This window comes from Lithobates pipiens, unplaced genomic scaffold (genome assembly GCF_037356315.1).
Source record: "Lithobates pipiens isolate NorthernLeopardFrog02 unplaced genomic scaffold, aLitPip1_a1.2 Scaffold_28, whole genome shotgun sequence".
NCBI classification, from domain to species: Eukaryota; Metazoa; Chordata; class Amphibia; order Anura; family Ranidae; genus Lithobates; species Lithobates pipiens.
The window spans coordinates 85,810,549-85,830,806 of record NW_027507789.1 but is presented as its reverse complement, the minus strand read 5'-3'; the positions used below and the strand labels follow the sequence as shown (position 1 = coordinate 85,830,806).

The following is a 20,258-nucleotide window of genomic DNA, read 5'->3' as shown; positions in this document are numbered from 1 at the left end:
TGTACGGTATATTTAATGGACACAGGCAGGCTGTACGGTATATTTAATGGACACAGGCAGGCTGTACGGTATATTTAATGGACACAGGCAGGCTGTACGGTATATTTAATGGACACAGGCAGGCTGTATATTTAATGGGCACAGGCAGGACACTGGTAGAATGTACGGTATATTATGAGCCCTAACACAGGCTGCTCTATGCAAACAGTCATGTCATCACTTTCTGTAATGTCAGCCTGCATTAGGCCTCAAAAGGTACCCGAACAAGTCTTTTTTTTTTATCCTGTTAGAAATGGATCCCAATACTTCTACCGGTAATCCTGGACCAAAAGAAAAACGCAGGTCATTCAAAGCTGGTTTCAAACTTAAGGTTGTGTCAAGAGCAGAAGAAAGCAATAACAGTATTGCAAGTAGGGAATTTTGTGTTGATGAAAAACAAGTGAGGGAATGGCGGAAAAAGAAAGCTGACTTGGAAAAGATTCCAAAGGCAAAAAAAGCTCAACGTGGTTTAACAACTTCATATGGGGCTCTAGAGACTGAATTGCATAAATGGGTTATGGAGTGTCGTCAAAATGGTTACTGCGTAACACGCATGGGAATTCGCTTACGTGCCCTTCAAATGGCACAAGATGACAAATTAAAAGCACCAGGCATTGAAAAATGTGTTGCGTCAGCAGGATGGTGTACCCGCTTCATGAAAAAGGTTTGGCCTATGTTTGCGGCAAAGAACAAAGATTTCACAGAAGTTGCCAAAAGACCTTGATGAAAAAGTGATGTCATTCCATTCATTCATCATAAAACAAAGAAGGATCCATAACTATGACCTGGGAGATATTGGAAATATGGATGAAACACCTATGACCTTTGATCTTCCAAGCAACAGAACTGTGGCAAGTTTGGGAGACAAAACAATTTTTCTCAGAACCACAGGAAATGAAAAAAATAATTTCACAGTTGTTCTGTCATGTTTGGCTAATGGAACTAAGCTGCGGCCTGTCATTATTTTTAAAAGAAAGACTTTGCCTAAAAAGGTCAAATTCCCACCACGAATTACAGTGCGCGCACATGTTAAAGGCTGGATGGATGAAGACGGAACAAAAAAATGGCTGGAAGAAATTTGGAAAGAACGACCAGGAGCAGCCTTAAAGAAAAAAAACATCATTGCTAGTTTGGGATATGTTCAGAGCCCACACATCTGATGGCATAAAAAAAATGGCAAAATCTTCTCAAGTTACTTTGGCCGTTATATTCAAGGTGGGCTTACATCTGTATTGCAACCGCTAGATGTGTGTTTAAATAAACCTTTTAAAGACCGTGTGAGAAAGATGTGGCATGAATGGATGTCATCTGGTCAAGCCCGACTGACAAAAGGTGGAAATCTGATGAAGCCCGACATAGAATTGATAGCATAGTGGGTTTGTGATGCATGGGAAGAGATTCCGGAGGACATGGTGCAACGCGCCTTAAAGAAATGTGGCATTAGTAATGCTATGGATGGCAGTGAAGACAGCGCTTTGTATGAAAACGACAGCAGTGATGGTGATGACTGCGAACTCAGTGATGATGACAATGTCTATGCTGATAACCTCACACCAGCTAATGCTGAAGCTCTGTTTGGACATACAGATGATGAGGAGGAATCCAGTTTTGAAGGATTTTAACTCTTGTGTTTTAGCTTGGTTGCTGAATGAGCTAAGGTTTTTGTACTTTTAAAGTTATTGTTGATACCATATTGTTTTTATTGACCCTCTTTTACACTTACAGAGATAGTTTACTGTTTTTCTTTGAAATAAATATTCAAAAACATTATTGGTATCTATTTTTATTTTTGAAATTTACCGGTAGCTGCTGCATTTCCCACCCTAGGCTTATACTCGAGTCAATAACTTTTTTCCAGTTTTTTGTGGTAAAATTAGGTGCCTCGGCTTATATTCGGGTCGGCCTATACACGAGTATATACGGTATATATGCTTAAACTGCACAACCTGATGCTGAGTAGGTGTCTAAGGTTTGCCTTGATCCAATCCCCTCGGATGCTTACTGCCCACAGCTCCTGTGTCTCCACTTACAGCCCCCTAACGCTCTGGGCTTTTTAAATCTGCCGCCTGGCGCCTACGCAGTACAGCGCCATGCACACTGACGTGCACGGCTCACAACCACACTCCCCCCTCCTCCATTAGGCCCGGGAACGCGCCTGGCGCGTGTGCACAAGGACCACGGGATCCAGGGGGGAAAGGAGAACTCCACCGGAGCTGCGTGGGACCCCCAGACTACGTAGGACCCCTGTGTTACCTTGTTGTGGCAGGAACTGCAATGGAGACGTGAGACCTCTGGAGAACCAGGCTTCACTGAGCGTGTGTACTGAAAGGCATGTAAGTATGCATCAGGCTGCTCTTACTCCCTCTAGTGGTGGAAACCAGGTAAGACATACAACTACTCAAAATGAAGAAATCCATCATATAATTACATATATAGGATTAACTTCCCTTACCTGTCCTCTCCGCAGGAATTGCTAAAACAGACAAATTCCAGCCTTCACCCATCACGGCGGGCAGTGTTAGCCAACCTTCAGGTTTATCTGGGGCTCTTTCTCGGAAGAGCCTCCTACCTGGACCATGTAAAAGACTCTGCCAGAAACTTTCGTGCGCTCTGTATAAACAGTACACCAAGTCTGGTTTTCCCAGAGCCCAGTCTTCCAATAGGAGAGGACTTACAGGCCAAACCTCGTTTCTTCGGCTGACGAGGCCCGGGTACCATACCATCTTGGGAGTCAAATATCGGCCCAAGGTATGGATCCGGTTTGTTGTAGCCCTAAGGCCCCCGCAGGGACCTGCACAGAGCTAACGTTTTTACGTGACCAACCACCATAGACACTGGCGAAAAAACTGAGGTGCCTCCCATATGGGAGGGGTTATATAGGGGAGGAATTCTCCTTAATTGGGGTTAACCAGTGTCCAATCACCAGAGGTGCCTATATAACCCACTATGTAATGAAGCTCCTGTGTCCCGTGATGTATGATCAAGAAAGTGGGATTCTACTACTGAAGCTTCTGCACTGGGAGAAAGGTGGGGATTTACTACAGAGTGGTCTGCACTGGGAGAAAGGGGGATTCTAAGGGGTCTGCACTAGGAGAAAGGGGAGATTATACTACTGAGGGGTCTGCACTGGGAGAAAGGGGGTTGTACTATTGAGGGGTCTGCACTAGGAGAAAGAGGAGATTATACTACTAAGGGGTATGCACCGGGAGATAGGGGGTTTCTTCTACTTCTGGGTCTGCACTGGGAGAAATATAGATTCTACTACTTTGGGGTCTGCACTGGGAGAAAGGGGGGATTCTACTACTAAGGGGTCTGCACTGCGAGAAAGGAGGGATTCTACTACTAAGGGGTCTGCACTGGGAGAAAGGGGAGATTCTACTACTAAGGGGTCTGCACTGGGAAAAAGAGGGGCTTCTACTACTGAGGGGTCTGCACTAGGAGAAAGGGGGGATTTTACTACTGAGGGGTCTGCCTTGGGAGAAAGGGGCATTCTACTACTGAGGGAGTCTGATCTAGGAGAAAGGGTGGATTCTAGTACTCAGGGGTCTGCACTGGGAAAATAGGGGGGACTCTTCTACTGAGGCATCTGCACTGAGAGAAAGGGGGATTTTATTGCTGAGGGGTCTGCACTCTTAGAAAGGGGGGGGGGGTTTACTACTGAGGGGTCTACACTGGGAGAAAGGGGGGTTCTACTATTGAGGGGTCTGCACTGGGAGAAAGGGGAGACTCTATTTCTGAGGTTTCTGCACTGGGAGTGAGGCAAGATTCTACTACTGAGGGGTCTGCATTGGGCAAAAGGGGGATTCCACTTCTGAGGAGTCTGCACTGGGAGAAAGAGGGGATTCTACTACTCAGGGGTCTGCACTGGGAGAAAGGGGAGATTCTACTATTGAGGAATCTGAACTAGGAGAAAGGGTGGATTCTACTGCTCAGGAGTCTGCACTGGGAGAATGGGGGAGATTCTATTACTGAAGTGTCTCCACTGGGAGAAATGGGGGTTTCTACTACTGAGGGGTCTGCACTGTAAGAAAGGGGAGATTCTATTACTGAGACGTCTGCACTGGGAGAAAGGGGGATTCTACTACTCAGGGGTCTGCATTGGGTGAAAGGGGGGTTCTACAATTGCTTGGCCAATCAGCAGCCAGCAATGCACTGCGATGCCACAGTGAATTATGGGCCGTGACACACCACTCAAATTTAGCGCGAATGACCCATAATGTTCGGAATTCGGTGAACAACCAAACAGACGATGTTCGAGTCGAACATGGGTTCGACTCGAACTGGAAGCTCATCCCTACTCAGGGGTCTGCACTGGGGGAATGGGAGTATTTTACTACTGAGGGGTCTGCACTGGAAGAGAGGAGGGATTCTACTACTGAGGGGTCTACTTGGGAGAAAGGAGGTTGTACTAATGAGGGGTCTGCACTCGGAGAAAGGGGACATTCTACTACTGATGGTTCTGCATTGGGAGAAAGGGGGGGGGGGTTCTACTACTCAGGGGTCTGCACTTAAAGAAAGGTGGGATTTTACTCCTGGGAGATAGGGGGATTTTCCTAAGGAGGGGTTTTGACTGGGAGAAAGGAGGGATTCTACTACTGAGGAGTTTGCACTAGGAGTAAGGATGGATTCAATTACTCAGGGGTCTGCACTGGGAGAAATGAGAGAAAGGGGAGATTCTACTACTGAGGGGTCTTAACTGTGAGAAAGGGGGGGGGTTCTAGTACTGAGGGATCTGCACTTGGAGAAAGGGGGATTCTACTACCGAGGGGTCTGCCCTGGGAGAAAAAGGGGGGTTCTACTACTGAGGGGTCTGCACTGGGAGATGGGGGGGTTCTACTATTGAGGGCTCTGCACTGGGAGATTGAGAGATTTTACTACTTAGCAGTCTGCACTGAGAGGAAGGGGGGATTCTACTACTCAGGGGTCTGCACTGAGAGAAAGGGGGATTCTACTACTGAGGGGTCTGAACTAGGAGAAAGGGTGGATTCTGCTACTCAGGGGTCTGCACTAGGAGATTAGGGGGGATTCTACTACTGATGTGTCTGCACTGGGAGAAAGGGGGGATTTTGCTACTGTGAGGTCTGCACTGGGAGAATTCTACTACTGAGTGGTATGCACTGGGAGCAAGGAAGATTCTACTACTGATGGGTCTGCACTGGGAGAATGTGTGTGTGTGGGGGGGGGGGGGGGGGTTCTACTACTGAGGGGTCTGTATGGGGAGAAAGAGAGATTCTACTACTTCAAGGTCTCCACTAGGAGAAGGGGTTGATTCTACTACTGAGAGGTCTGATCTAGGAGAACGGTTGGATTCTACTACTCAGGGGTCTGCACTGGGAGAAAGGGGGGATTTTATTACTGAGGGGTCTGCCTTGGGAGAAAGGGGTATTCTACTACTGAGGGGGTCTGATCTAGGAGAAAGGGTGTATTCTAGTACTCAGGGGTCTGCACTGGGAAAATAGGGGGGACTCTTCTACTGAGGCATCTGCACTGGGAGAAAGGGGCTTTTTATTACTGAGGGGTCTGCACTCTGAGAAAGGGGGGGGTTTACTACTGAGGTGTCTGCACTGGGAGAAAGGGGGGGTTCCACTATTGAGGGGTCTGCACTGGGAGAAAGGGGGGGACTCTGTTTCTGAGGTTTCTGCACTGGGAGTGACAGAAGATTCTACTACTGAGGGGTCTACATTGGGCAAAGGGGGGTTCCACTTCTGAGCAGTCTGCACTGGGAGAAAGAGGGGATTCTACTACTCAGGGGTCTGCACTGGGAGAAAGGGGAGATTCTACTACTGAGGAGTCTGAACTAGGAGAAAGGGTGGATTCTACTACTCAGGGGTCTGCACTGGGAGAATGGGGGGATTTTATTACGGAGGGGTCTGCACTGGGAGAAAGGGGGGATTTTACTACTGAGGGGTCTGCCTTGGGAGAAAGGGGCATTCTACTACTGAGGGGGTCTGATCTAGGAGAAAGGGTGGATTCTAGTACTTAGCGGTCTGCACTGGGAAAATAGGGGGGACTCTTCTTCTGAGGCATCTGCACTGAGAGAATGGGGGGGATTTATTACGGAGTGGTCTGCACTGTGAGAAAGGGGGGATTTTACTACGGAGAGTGGACATGCGCATTAGTTTTCGTCCGAATGCATTTTCGTCCAAATTTCAGGTATTTTCGTTTTTGTTTTTACAAAAGATAACGAAAGCACAGAATCCGAAAAACGAAAGATCCGACATAAATAAATGCTTTATTTTCGTTTTTGTTGTTGCAACAGTTCGATATAGAATAGGAGATTCGACGTGACTCTGACAATAACAATCTGTGTCTATAGAACCTGTGGTCGAATGTGCCTAATCTTACCTCTATTAGTCCAAGATTATATAGAGAAAATATTCGACAGAGAAAAAAGATTTGACAGAGAGAAAAAATTCTGCAAGTTACTGTCCTAAAAAGTGTTTGGGGACCCGGGTCCTGCCCCAGGGGACATGTATCAATGCAAAAAAAAGTTTTAAAAACTGCAGTTTTTTCGGGAGCAGTGATTTTAATAATGATTAAAGTGAAACAATAAAAGTGTAATATTCCTTAAAATTTCGTACCTGGGGGGTGTCTATAGTATGCCTGTGAAGGGGCGCATGTTTCCCGTGCTTAGAACTGTCCCTGCACAAAGTGTAATTTATGCAGGAAAAAAAGTCCTTTAACCACTTAAGCCCCGGACCAATTGTCAGCCTAAGGACCAGAGGTCTTTTTACAATTTCGTACTGCACTGCTTTAACTGGTAATTGCGCGGTCATGCAATGTTGTACCCAAACGAAATTTGCGTCCTTTTCTTCCCACAAATAGAGCTTTCTTTTGATGGTATTTGATTGCCTCTGCGATATTTATTTTTTACGATATAAAAGGAAAAAGACTGAAAATTAAAAAAAAAAAAGATTTTCTACTTTTTGTTATAACAAAAATCGAATGAACTAAATTTTAGTCATACATTTATGCCAAAATGAATTCAGCCACATGTCTTTAGTAAAAAAAATGTCAATAAGCATATATTTATTGGTTTGCGCAAAAGTTATAGCGTCTACAAACTAGAGTACATTTTCTGGAATTTACACAGCTTTTAATTTATGACTGCCTATCTCATATCTTGAGGTGCTAAAATGGCAGGGCAGTACACCCCCCCCCCCCCAAATGACCCCATTGTGGAAAGTAGACACACCAAGGAAATTGCTGAGGGGCATGTTGAGCCCATTAAATAATATTTTTTATTTTTTGTCTCAAGTGATTGAATAATGACACACAAAAAAAAAAGTTTACAAAAAGTTGCCACTAAATGATATATTGCTCACACATGCCATAGTTATATGTGGAATTGCACCCCAAAATATATTCTGCTGCTTCTCCTGAGTACAGGAATACCACATATGTGGGACTTTTTGGGAGTCTAGCCGCATACGGCACCCTGAAAACCCATCACTGCCTTCAGGATTTCTGAGGGTGCAAATTTTTGATTTCACTCCTCACTACCTATCACAGTTTCGAAGGCCATAAAATTCCAAAATAGCACAAACCCCCCCAAATGACCCCATTTTGGAAAGTAGACACCCCAAGCTATTTACTGAGAGGCATGTTGAGTCCATGAAATATTTTATATTTTGCCACAGGTTGCAGGAATATTAAAATTATTTTTTTTTTGCACAAAGTTGTCACTAAATGATATATTGCTCACACATGCTATGGGCATAAGTGAAATTACACCCCAAAATAAATTCTGCTGCTTCTCCCGAGTACGGGCATACCACATGTGGGGGACTTTTTGGGAGCCTAGCCGGGGATCCCGAAAACCAAGCACCGCCTTCAGGATTTAAATATAAAACGCTACCAAAAAAAACTGTTAGCGATCGCAGGGATCAGGCCTGCGAACGCTGCAGTTATGTGTTTAGTGTTTTGTAAGTGACAGTGATCGATCGATACTGCACTTGGGTGAGCTGGGTGGAGGGGCAAAATGCAGGTGCTAGCAGGTACCTGGGCTGATCCCGTTAACAATGCGTTTTTTTGGAACCCTAAACTGCTGGGGACGCTAGTATAGATCTGATCAGATCAGAGATTGATCTGTTCAGATTCTATACCACTACGGGAGGTGTATGCTTTGTGCGTGGGTGTTAGCAGTACTGGCACTAACCTAGCGCTGCCTGGGGCGACGCAGACCCTGACTCTAAAACCTAATTGATATCACCCGCCGGGTGATCAGGGGGTTAAACCTTTATTGGGTAATAAATGGTGGGTGCCCTGATGCTATAAAAAGCAAACTAACCAACCAGAGTCACCTGTAACACTTATACGGTGATCACTGGTGAAAGGGTTAACTAGGGGCAATCAGGGGGTTAAAATCTTTATTAGGTAGTATATGGGGGTCCCTGACGCTATATAAAAATCTGATGGGGAACCTAAATAACTAACTGGCTAACCAGCATCACCAGTGGCACTTATACGGTGATCGCTGGTGAAAGGGTCAACTCTAGGGCAATCAGGGGGTTAAACCTTTATTGGGTAGTATATGGGGGTACCTAGCGCTATAAAAACCTGGCGGTGAACCTAAAAAAATAACTAGCTACTGTGAGGGGTTAGCTCGGCAGCGGGTGTGTGTGACCCCCTGGATGGGTTCACAACACAAAATCAGGCACAGCAGACAGCGTTGTAGGTGAAAAAACAAAACAAAAGGTGCGGTTTATTTATGCTACATGCAGTGAAAAATATAACAGCCAAACAAAAAAAAACATAAAAATAAATCCTGGTCAGCTTGACCTCTAATTACACACATAGATTCCCTGTCTAACAACTGAGTGCAGCCTTGTGCTGCACCAGTCCCTGTCTCTGTCTCTGTTGTGGAGGTTTGCCACACAGGCGCACCGAACAGGTGTCACACTCCCAAGTCTATACAAACACAAAACTGGTTCCAGGATGGAGCATCTCCCTCAGCATGCTGGGGTTTTGTGTAGAGGTCTTAATGAGCCCACTTACTTCAGCTGGGCTCATTAACTCCTCCCCTATAGGACTCCCAGCACTCCCCTCTAGTTGTACAAGTCCGCATAAAGCCTGAATCTAGGGCATATTTTCAATCCTGGATACAACCAGGTGATTTTACCTGCCTGCTGCTACATACCCCCCCCCCCTCTTGTTTCAACCTTGGGGTTGTAACACAAGCAGTCAGACACGCATGTATCCGAGACAAAGCTTCCACATTCCCCATTTTAACACCAGGGCGATGCTTAACTGTAAAGTTAAATTCCTGTAGGGCCAGGAACCACCTATTTACCCTTCTATTGGTCTCCTTGTTTTGAGCCATCCACTTTAAAGGAGCGTGATCAGTCACCAGGTCAAAGTGCCTACCTAGCAGATAGTACCGAAGGGAATCTAGAGCCCACTTCACTGCTAAACATTCCTTCTCAATCGTGGCGTAATTTACCTCATGAGACTTCAACTTCCTGCTGAGGTAAATGACTGGGTGCTCTTCCCCGTTCCAGACCTGGGATAACACTGCTCTTAACCCAACGTCTGATGCATCAGTTTGTACAACGAAGTCCTTAGAGAAGTCTGGTGAGTACAACACTGGCTGGCTACATAAGGCTGTTTTTAAGGACTGAAATGCTTCTTCAGCCTCTGGGGACCATTTAACCATGACAGACTCTTTCCCTTTTGTCAGGTTGGTGAGGGGCACAGCCTGAGAAGCAAAATGGGGAATGAATCGTCGATAATAGCCAGCGATTCCCAGAAAGGCTCGTACCTGTTTCTTGCTGTTGGGACATGGCCAACTCTGTATGGCCTCGACTTTATTGACTTGGGGTTTTATCACCCCCCTCCCAATAGTGTACCCAAGATATTTGGCCTCCTCTTGTCCAATGGTACACTTCTTTGGATTGGCCGTAAACCCAGCTTCCCGGATAGAGTCTAGGACTGCTTGTACTTTTGGCAAATGTGAGACCCAGTCTGTGCTATGGATAATCACATCATCCAGGTAAGCTGCAGCATATTTCTGATGGGGCCTCAGAATCTTATCCATTTTCCGCTGGAATGTTGCCGGTGCATTCTGTAACCCAAACGGCATTCTCTTATATTAGAATGCCCCATCCTTGGCCGACTCGGCCAGGGGAATTTGCCAATACCCTTTGGGGAGATCAAGAGTTGTCATATATCGGGCTGTTCCCTGCCAGTCAGTCAACTCATCTATACGTGGCATGGGGTAGGTGTCAAATTTTGTAACTTTATTCAATTGTCAAAAATCGTTACAAAACCGCCAGCTCCCATCAGGTTTGGGCACTAGTACGATAGGACTGGACCAGTCACTCTGGGACTCCTCTATCACACCCAATTCCAGCATCCTTTGAACCTCCCCACGTATTGCCTCCCGTCGGGCCTCTGGTATTCTATAAGGTTTTAGTTTTACCCTTTCTCCTGGCGGGGTGATAATGTCATGCTCTACGCCAGATGTTTGTCCTGGCAGCTCAGAGAAAATCTCTTTGTTACGAAGTACAAACTCTTTAACCTCCTGTTGTTGGGGTTTCGATAAGGTGACTGCTATTCCAACCCCAGGAACGAAGCAATCAGACTGGGCTTGTGACAAAGTCTCTGCGACTAGGGATTCCCTATCCCTCCAGGCTTTCAGCAGATTGACGTGATAGATCTGTTCCGGCTTTCGCTTTCCTGGCTGTCTAACCCTGTAGTTCACCACTAATTATTTCAATTACTTCGTATGGACCTTGCCATTTGGCCAGAAATTTGCTTTCAACCGTAGGGACTAGCACCAAGACCCTATCCCCCGGGGAAAAAGTACGGGTCTTGGCCCCACGGTTGTACACTCTCTGCTGTGCTAACTGCGCTTGGGTCAAATGTTCCTGTACGATTGGCATTACCTGTGCAATTCTATCTTGCATCAGGGCGACATGCTCAATCACACTCCTGTGAGGAGAACTCTCATTTTCCCAAGTTTCCTTGGCGATATCCAGCAGCCCTCTTGGGTGTCTCCCATAGAGCAACTCGAAGGGTGGGAAACCCGCAGAGGATTGGGGTACCTCCCTAATGGCAAACATCAGATAGGGTATTAGACAGTCCCAATTCTTTCCATCTCTATCCACCACCTTCTTTAACATTTGTTTTAGGGTTTTGTTGAATCTTTCAACCAACCCATCTGTTTGGGGGTGATACACAGATGTACGCAATTGTGTCACTTTGAACAACTTGCATCGTTCTTTCATAACCTAAAGGACATAAAGGGTGTACCTTGGTCTGTAAGCAGTTCCTTACAAATACCCACGCGGCTAAAAACAAGAGATAGCTCTTTGGCTATGGTTTTGGCCAAGGTATTTCGAAGAGGAATTGCTTCCGGATAACGGGTGGCATAGTCCAATATAACCAAAATGTATTGATGCCCCCTAGCGGACTTCGTTATCGGACCTACCAAATCCATTGCGATTCTCTCAAAGGGGACCTCAATGATAGGAAGAGGTACCAGCGGGTTACGGAAATGTGGCATAGGTGCCGACTTCTGACACACAGGGCAGGAGGAACAATAATTTTCTGTTTCCTTCATGACCCCAGGCCAATAGAATCTCTGCAATACCCTCTCTCTGGTTTTCTCGGTCCCCAGATGACCTCCCAGAATGTGCCCATGGGCCAATTCTAACACCAACTTCCTGTAAGGTTTGGGCACCACAAGTTGCTCAATGGTTTCTTCTGCCCTTTGAGTCATTCGATACAGCAGGACCCTTTCCATAGTGAAGTACGGGTAAGTGCAAGTCTTATCTGGGTTCACTAACTCGCCATCTATTTTCACCACATTTTCCCGTGCCTTTATTAGGGTGGGGTCTTTTAACTGTTCTGTGGCAAAATTTTCCCTGTGAACCTCAAGATCCGAAAACTCCACAGACGGCATGTTTTCATCTGAGGATGTTGGCTTCTCCCCAGTTTCTCGAGTTTCCCCCGCCAATACCGACAAGGGAAATTCAGGAGAGTCCTTACCACTCCCAGAGGAATTCTGGTCATCTTCCTGGTCTATAGGGGCACCAGTGGGGGGCTCAGGACAATCCCAGAACTTTGGAAAATCCCTTCCCACAATAGCATCATGTGGTAAGTGAGACACTAACCCCACCTGATGAGAGAGGTTACCTTTGGGGGTCTCAAAAAACACTGAAGTTACAGGATACTCTCCGGTGTCCCCATGCACACAAATAACAGCCACCTTGTTCTTCCCAGAGACCTCTGTAGTAACTAATTCAGCTTTTATCAATGTTACCAGGCTACCTGAATCCAGCAACACATCAACATTTCTACCATGAATACACATTTTACATAAATGTTTCTCAGGTCCCCGAATGGCAGTGCATGCAACTTTCGCAAACAGCGACCGACGTCTCTCCCTTATAAAGTCACATTGAGGGGATTCTACTACTGAGGGCCCTCATCCACAACTGGGCAATTGGCTGCAATCTGTCCCTCTTGCCGGCAGCGGTAGCAAATAATCTTTTTCGCTGCCTCTTGCAGCCTGGGCTTCCCGGGCTGCTCCCGCCAGACCTTAGGTAGAACTCCCACCCTCTCACTCTCTCCACCCTCACCCCTTGGAGTCATCTTACCCGCCACTGGGGATGATCTGGTCTTAGGGTGGAAAGTCCGTGAGTCCCTGGAAGAGGTGGTCAGGTTCTCTGTAGCCAAGTACCTCTCAACCAGATCCACAAGTTTATCTGCATTTTCTGGGTCTCCATGGCTTACCCATTTTTGGATGGCAGTAGGAAGAGCTCTCAGGAAACGATCAATAACAACACGTTCCACAATGTTTGGTGCGGTCAAAGTCTCTGGCTGCATTTGAGACCTGGGGGGTTTTCCAACCTGAAAAGTCCAATTATGCACACGCTGAGCCCGGACGGCCAGGGTGACACCCAGCCGTGCTAATATTTCTGTTTTTAGCACCACATAGTCTTTTGCTTGGTCAGGCTCTAGGTCATAATAAGCTTTCTGCGATTCCCCAGTTAACAGAGGGGCCACCAGTCCAGCCCACTGCTCCTTATGCCCCGTACACACGAGCGGACTTTTCGACATCCAAACTCCGACGGACTGAGTCCGGCGGACTATCCGATCGTGTGTGGGCTGCAACGGACTTTAGCGAAGCTAAAGTCTGACGGACTTTAGAAATGAAGCATGCTTTAAATTTTCCCGACGGAACTCCGCCGGACCCGGTCCCCTTTGAAAAATCCGCTCGTGTGTGTGCTACTCCGACGGACTAAAACCGACGCTAGGGCAGCTATTGGCTACTGTCTAGGAACTTCCTACGTCGAATCCAGTCGTACGTCATCACGTTCGACTCCGTCGGAGTTTGGTGTGATGGTGTGTGGTCAAGTCCGTTCGGTCGAAAAGTCCGCCAGAACTCCGTCGGAACTCCGGCGGAACTCCGGCGGAACTCCTTTGGAGGTCTGTCAGACTTAATCCCTCTCGTGTGTACGGGGCATTAGGCCACTTTTCCCTTTCAGCAGTCCTTTCAAATGTGGTCAAAAACACCTCTGGATCATCCTCTCCAGTCATTTTTGTCAGTAAACGGCTCACACCAAAGGATGCGGTATTAGTGTAACCACTTGCCTCATTGGTCTGCGGACGTTGCTGTATTAATGCCTCTATTTGCTGTTGAAAACTCTGCTCTTGCTTCTGCAACAGGTCTATGAAGCGGGCTTCAGATTGCTGCTGGGCTTGTTGCTGAGCTTCCAGACTTTGCTGCAAAGTTGCATTTGTCTGCTGCTGGGCTGCAAGGCTCTTTTGTAAACCCGCATTTGTTTGCTGCTGATTTGCATTTGCTAGAGCCAGCTGTCTCAGTATCTCCTCCATGCTGGCCTTAAAAAAAAACGCCCGAATTCTCCACCACTTGTGAGGGGTTAGCTCGGCAGCAGATGTGTGTGACCCCCTGGATGGGTTTACAACACAAAATCAGGCACAGCAGACAGCGTTGTAGGTGAAAAAACAAAACAAAAGGTGCGGTTTATTTATGCTACATGCAGTGAAAAATATAACAGCCAAACAAACAAAAAAAACATAAAAATAAATCCTGGTCAGCTTGACCTCTAATTACACACATAGATTCCCTGTCTAACAACTGAGTGCAGCCTTGTGCTGCACCAGTCCCTGTCTCTGTCATTGTTGTGGAGGTTTGCCACACAGGCGTTAACTCACCGCACCGAACAGGTGTCACACTCCCCAGTCTATACAAACACAAAACTGGTTCCAGGATGGAGCATCTCCCTCAGCATGCTGGGGTTTTTTGTAGAGTTCTTAATGAGCCCACTTACTTCAGCTGGGCTCATTAACTCTTCTTCCCCTATAGGACTCCCAGCACTCCCCTCTAGTTGTACAAGTCTGCATAAAGCCTGAATCTAGGGCATACATATTTTCCATCCTGGATACAGCCAGGTGATTTTACCTGCCTGCTGCCACACTACCTAGCGGCACCAGTGACACTAATGCAGTGATCAGAAAATGATTGCTTAGTGACACTGGCAAAAGGGGGTGAAAGGGTTAACTCTAGGGGCAATCAGGGGGGTTAAACCTTTATTGGGGGGTAGGGGGCTACCCTGACCTAACACTAACTGCCCTGACAGTTTTTACTGTCACAACTGACACTAAATGCAGTGATTAGTAAATAAATGATCACTGCAATCAGTGACACTGTGACTGGGAGGGGGGGCGATCGGGGGGGGGGGGATCGGGGGGTGATTTGTGTGCCTATGTGTACATGTCAGTGTAGTGTTGGTGCACTTATTTTCTCTGTTCTCCTCGCAGTCCGGTCAAAAAGACCGCCCCGAGGAGAATGACATCACTTCCTCCTTGCCTGTGTTTACACTACACAGGCGGGGGAAGCTTCTCATTCGCCAGGAGCGATCGAGAGGGGATGGCCAGAAACCAATGGCCATCCCCTCATCCCGGATCGCTCCTGAAGCGAAAAAGGACCACCGTAGCCAGCGGGAGGGGGTCCGATCGGACTCCCCACCCGCGGGAAGGCAAGCACGTACATGTACATGCTTGTGACTGTCGGTGCCATTCTGCCGACGTACATTGCCATGCGGTGGTCCTTAAGTGGTTAAAATCACTCGCAGCTATTATGAATTGTCGACTCCGTAATACAGAGAACACTCATTGAAAGTCATTGATAAAAATAAATAAATAAATAAAATAAAAAAGCGTGGGGGTCCCCCAAATTCAATTACCAGGCCCTTCAGGTCTGGTATGGATATTAAGGTGAACCCCGCGTCAAATTTAAACAAAAGAAACGTGGGGTCCCCCTAAAAATCCATACCAGACCCTTCATCCCAGCACGAAACTTGGCAGACCGCAGGAAAAGGGGGGGGGGGGACGAGAGAGCAGCCCCCCTCCCTCCTGAACCGTACCAGGCCACATGCCCTCAACATTGGGAGGATGCTTTGGGGGTCTGTGAGCCCTCAAAGCACCTTGTCCCCATGTTGATGTGGAGAAGGGCCTCATCCCCACAACCCTGGCCGGTGGTTGTGGGGGTCTGCGGGTGGGGGGCTTATCAGAATCTGGAAGCCCCCTTTAACAAGGGGACCCCCAGATCCCAGCCCCCCCCTGTTTGAAATGGTAAGGGGGTACAAGAGTACCCCTACCATTTCACAAAGAAAGTGTAAAAATTGTTAAATAAGACAAACACACTTTTGAAAAATTCCTTTCAAAACACATTTTTGAAAAATTCCTTTCAAAACACACTTTTGAAAAATTCCTTTCAAAACGCACTTTTGAAAAATTCCTTTCAAAACACACTTTTGAAAAATTCCTTTCAAAAGGCGCGTGAGAACTAAATTCCGAAACAAAATATTTTACTCTGCACATGACTACTACTGAGGGGTCTGCACTGGGAGAAAGAGGGGATTCTACTACTGAGGGCCCTACACTTGGAAAAAGGGAGATTCTGCTACTCAGGGGTCTTGCTTGGGAGGTAGGGGGGTTCTTCTACTGTATAGTTCCCAACCTTCCCTGATTTCGAGGGACTGTCCCTGATTTGAAGCAATGTTTCTCTGTTCCTCCTTCCTCCTAATTTGTCCCTCATTTTGGTCTTATGTATATAGATATATATAAAATGCACCTTTTATCTATCAAAACGTGTTTTCCAGCTGTAAACCTTTCATCCAATTTCTAAATTGCTGAATTTGTAAATTACAAAAGCCAATATAAAGGAATAGTAGTGGTAAAAAAAAGCACCTGTGGGTTTAACCAATTTTTTTTTAACAATTCTCTCTTTTTTCTCATTCCCATCTGAAAACGTTGGGAGTTATTGTACTGTGGGGTCTGCACTGGGAGAAAGAGAGATTCTAATGCCTTGTACACACGGTCGGAGAATCTGTCCAAATGAGTCTTATCGGACCGTGTCGTCAGATAATACGACTTTGTATGGTATGCATCGGACTGATTCTGTCCGAATCTCCGTCCGACCCAATTTTCCAACATGTTGATAATATTTCCCGACCAACTGGGCCGGACGGACCTAATCCGATCATGTGTAGAGCATTTTCATCGGACCAAGTGCCACGCATGCTCACATTCAAATTCCGACACGGAAGCGCTCGTTCAGGTAAAACTACTGCTCGTAAGCGATATAGCACATTCGTCACGCTGCAATGTTAAAAAAATCAGTCATCAAGCGCATTCTCTTGTTCTTTACAATGCTGCAAGAACCAACTTCTTTTGATGCTCATAGTCACACACACTTCTCCCGAACTGATTTCATTACTCTTTTTTAACCATTTCAGCAATACTATTTTATTTTAAGTCACATCTACACAATGTTTTTTTTGTTTGTTTTTTTGGATGTTTTTTTTGGGGGGGGGGGGGGGATTTCCTAAAAATCTCCTTTAATGACACTGGTCATTTATCCTTTTTTTTTACTTTTTATTTTTGGGTGTAAACTTACAACAACAACATTATTGTATTTTTTATATTTTCTTTGTCTTTTTTAATCTACAGGAGGTTGTTTAGTGTTGGTACCCCTTGTTCTTTAGTTCACTTTGTATTTTGGAAATGTACCTGCCTGCTCACAAATAAACTCTACTTTATGAAGGAAAACACATTACACAAGTATTTCATCAAACAAAAATAAAATTTATTTAGTTTGCTCCAAAATAAAACTAGGAACGCAGCACTGGAGAAACTTCTTAACTTTGGTGCAGCCTTTGGCCCCCAGGGCAGACATGACTAAATGAGATATAAAAAAATTGGTGGCCTGAGGAGTAGATATCTCAGGGAGAGAAGTCTGCTCCTGAAGTCCTAGAGAGCAGGAAATTCAGATGCCATTTCTGTCCCCAGGATGGTGATCTTTAAGAGGGTGCATCTTCTGGCACACCAGACTCATCCCAGGCCATCACTCTCTGGTCTTCCTTTGGGACTTCCCACCAGGCATCCTTCCAGGCTGTGGCTGGGCTCCTGTAGCTGGGGCAGAAGGAGAAGGAGGGCGTTGGTGGACCTCCTGGCTGCCACTTGCCACAGCCTCCCCCCGACTGAGGTCTTCCTGTGCATGAAAAGGGGACATAGTTTTAGTTTTTTGATCAATCACAACAGTTTGTGCTCCTGGCTTTTGCTATTTGACTGTTACCAAATAGAACAGACTATCATTCTGACACCAGCATTTTTCTTTCCCGTACCAATCATTTTTGGTCACTACTGTCTATTGAGATGTAAACCACTTGGAAAAATCTCAACTTACTGATCAATAAGAACATCTAGTTAACATCATTAAATGTAACACAAGAAATATGTTCAACAATGCAATACCTGTCTCAAGCTTGGCCCCACCACATGGTGCTGCCTGGAAGGCCCAGGTTGGTCATCAGAAGCCTCAGCTGGGGGTGAAGGATGCCTTGGAGGAAGCATGGAGAGTGGTGGCCTGAGTGGTGGCCTGGGTACCCCTTGGTCTACCAGAAAATGCAGCCTGTCAAAGTGCACCATCCTGGGATAATAAACAGCATCTGGATCTCCTGCTCTCAAGGACTCCAGGTGCTTCTTCCTCTCCCTGAAATATGTAAGCTTCATGGTCACAATTTTGCGATTCAGATATGTCATGTCTGCCGTGGGGACCCTGATCTGCTCCAAAGCAAGCAGTTTCTCCAGTGCTGCGTTCCTCTTTGATCTGTCATTATAAAATTTGTTGTGGAACTGCCACAGGCAGGGCATCTCCATGTAGAGCTCGAGGAATAGCCCCATAAAGTTGGCATTGTTGAATGGGTCCATTTTTTCTGCAAGACACAACACAAGACAAACCCTCAAATACTAATAATGCAATTAAAATCCCTCCTAATCTTGTCCCAACAGCGGCCTAGATACAAGCAGTCTAGTCTAGTGAAGCACAAAGTTAAAAATGTTACCTTCGTTTCCACGTTCGCCGCGTCCGTGACTCACACTCTCCTCCCAGATCGTACGGACGATACACATGTGTGGCGTTTTATATACAGTGCGCATGTATGAAACTCCGCCCGCCACTGACGTTCTTTCCAGACTATTCCCCGCCCCTTCGCTTCCCGCGCAGTGGGGAGAGCACATGGCGGAGAGAACGCAGGTGCGCAATAATAGTTCCACTAACGAGGAGGAGGGTGAGGAAAGCCCGGAGCCTGAAACGTCCCGATCCAGGAAGACAAGATTTAAGGCCTCAAATATGTCTTTTGGAGAAATGTTGGAGATGGTCTACATATTGAGCAGGACCGACTATGATGGGAAGTATGGACCTTACCCAAACCCAAATATCAGAAAGGCCAAGATCATGAATAAAGTTGTGAAGAGTCTTCTGAAGAATTTTGGGGTACACCGATCCAAGGATCAACTGGAAAACGCTGGTCAGACCTGAAACTGAGGGAGCACGAGCAGTACCTAAGGATCAAGCGTGTTCTTAAAAAAAGTAAGTAGTTGTCGTGTGTTCATATGATTATTCTTGCTTGCATACATGCTCCATGTGCTTTGATTTCATGTTGTGCATTTTAAATTTTGTGCCACTTTCAAGGTCATGGTTTCGTTCGTTCGTAGGAAACATCATTCTGCAGGGAAGTATTCCAGCTTAACAAAGTGGCCCAATAATGTTCTCACCTTGGAACTCGGCCCAAAAACACATTGCACAACACTTCCAAGCAATGTTTCATATTCCTATTTATGCCCTCTGTGTGCTAATTAATCTTTGTTTACATTCTCATAGGGGAGAGAAGACTCGGCAAGTATGGGGACACCAGGGACCATGAGGACACCATGGACCACACCCCTCCCAAAGAAGGGCAACTTCCAAAAGAAGAAACAGAGGAGCAGGAGCAGGAGGAGGAGGAAGAAGGAGAGATTGTGGAGGTTGGCCAAATTGTCACCACAACAGGTGAGTGTCGGAGAACACAGCTTCCGGTAAGCTCATCAATGTATATCACCATATTTGGATTACATGGTGTATTTGTTTTTGTTTTTTCTAGGTGATGTGGAGGAAGATTCCCGTTTTACCAGTGAAAGTGCCCAGATCTTGATCGGGGAGATAATGGGGTGCAATAGGGATTTGGAAATTGTACAACAAAACATCAATGATGTTAAAAATAAAATGAAGAACATCATTGATGTTTTGGGGAGAGTGTGAAAATGAAAAAACTAGATAGGGTTTTATTTTGGATTTTTTTTTTTAAATGTTGTTTTTTGCATAATTCCAAATTTGGAAGATGCACAGAGTGTGTAAACATGCGCTGTCTCCCATCATGGGGGATCAATGTACATGTTTTGTGGAAAGTGTCTGAGATGAAGGGGTTGCAGCCCCAAAGCATGTACATTGATCCCCCATGATGGGAGATAGCACATGTTGACACACTGTGTGCATCTTCCAAATTTGGATTTTTCCGGGGTCACACCCCATGTGATGAAGGCAATATCAGCCCAGTTTGTACATACTCATGTCTGATATTGTCTTCACTTTTCCAAGTTGAACTTTGTAAGTTCCTGTGTTCTGTATTTTACACTTTGATACATGCCTGTTTACACAAAAAAACAACTAAAAAATAAATATTATTAAACTGGGTTTTGAATCCCCAAAATATCTTGGTTTGTTGTAAAAACCTTTACTAAACGCACATGTGAATGTGCTTGTATTAAAAAGTTGAATTCTCAACAATGTGTGGCTTCCTTTTTCATTGGGCTTAAAATGTATTTGTAGTGAAATTTGAGTTTGTGCTGAGAAGGAGTGCAATTTACTA

At 45.9% G+C, this 20,258-nt stretch overlaps 1 protein-coding gene and 1 long non-coding RNA gene across 4 annotated transcripts in view; one reads left to right on the top strand and one right to left on the bottom strand.

The window, feature by feature from the left end:
- RAMP2 (receptor activity modifying protein 2) overlaps positions 1-20,258 on the top strand; it is a 617,864-nt gene that overhangs the window by 322,318 nt on the left and 275,288 nt on the right. The gene's annotated exons all lie outside the window — the stretch shown is intronic.
- LOC143934867 (uncharacterized) lies at positions 17,137-18,000 on the bottom strand. Its single transcript, XR_013263397.1, has 2 exons — positions 17,827-18,000; positions 17,137-17,563 (listed from the first exon to the last, which is right to left on the bottom strand). It is a non-coding gene; the product is annotated as an uncharacterized LOC143934867 (long non-coding RNA).